This window comes from Psammomys obesus, unplaced genomic scaffold, assembly GCF_907164565.1.
Source record: "Psammomys obesus unplaced genomic scaffold, mPsaObe1.curated_primary_1811, whole genome shotgun sequence".
In the NCBI taxonomy this organism is placed as follows: domain Eukaryota; kingdom Metazoa; phylum Chordata; class Mammalia; order Rodentia; family Muridae; genus Psammomys; species Psammomys obesus.
The window spans coordinates 11,185,448-11,186,859 of NW_026592118.1; positions in this window are offsets into that span (position 1 = coordinate 11,185,448).

Below are 1,412 nucleotides of genomic sequence, written 5' to 3' on the forward strand. Positions count from 1 at the left end.
AGAAAGAAAGAAAGAAAGAAAGAAAGAAAGAAAGAAAGAAAGAAAGAGAGAGACCTAAACACAGTAGGACACTATCCTTAAAGTGTCAAGAGGAAGGCAAACTCCTGTCAGATCAGAATTCCATACCCAGAAAAAAAATAGAAGGTATGGTTCCTCTAAGCCCCATTATTATATGATGTCCAAGTTATTTTGAAGCAAACCATCATGTTTCATTTCTAAGTACATTTGTAAATACATGTGCAGTAATTTTATTAGCAACATTGTAATACCAATTTATCCTGGTTAATAAATGTGTCCTTTTACCCCAAAATTTTATATGTATATGTACCTATGTACCCAAGCCCACGTGAGAGTAAAAATACAGGATCACATTATTCCACAAAATATCACCTGATCGGTCGAAAATGGTTTCTATTAACATGTTTTTGTTGTTGTTGTTGTTGTTTTCCCCTCAGTGTCAACAGGGATTATTTTTCCTACCCAATCCTTCTGGTAAAATAAGCACTGGAAGCAGAAAGCAAATAGCTTGGTAAATATTTCAAGTTTCATGTCAGAGATGACAGGGTTGGAGAGCATGGCAGAGAGAAGGCTGTCATTGCAGAAGCCCTCAGGGGGTTATGTAAGTGGCTTGGACACCCAGAAACTGTTGAAGACCCTTGGTGAAGCCCCATAAATCCCAGACACAGAGATGAACTAATTTCATGATGTGCTGATATAACAGTTTCAAAGAGCAAGCTTTGGATAGCTAACTCCACAGCTTCCAGAGATGGAGGACCGATCAGTCGTTGCTTTGATGCTAGTGTGCGACTGATAATACAAAGCCAAGAGCAAAGTTCCTGCTTTAGAAAAGCTGTCGGGCATGTCTAACATTCTGACATTGCCAAAGGACATTATCATCTACACGCTCACACTCAAGAACCACGCAAACTGTGAGTGCTCCTCTGTAGACGGATATCAACCCCTTCCCCCACTCAAGGATCAGGAAACAACAATGGAAGAGAGGGCAGAAGGAACTAAGAAGGGGGAGGGGAATTCTGAGACATGCTGTCTTCTGGCTATGACATGGCTTTTGCACATACAATTCTTAGCAGCTGCATAAGCGCTGAACAAAATAAACCTAGTTACATTTCAAGCATAGATAAGGAAAAGGATCCTTAGCCGGCCTCTAGCAGAGGAGCCATACAGCGGATAGCTGCTGTGGTGGAGACTAACTTTTACATTTTCCCAAGTGTGTGGCTTCTAGTAGCTTGTCTATGTCACTGTGGTTGGCCTCACTTTTATGCCCAGACAAGCAGCACTCACTGGACCCAGCGGGTTATATAAAAGAAAGGGGTGGGAGAAAAGGGAGTTAGAAGGGTGGATATGATCAAGATACATTGCATCCATGTATGAACATTTTAACGTGTTTTTAA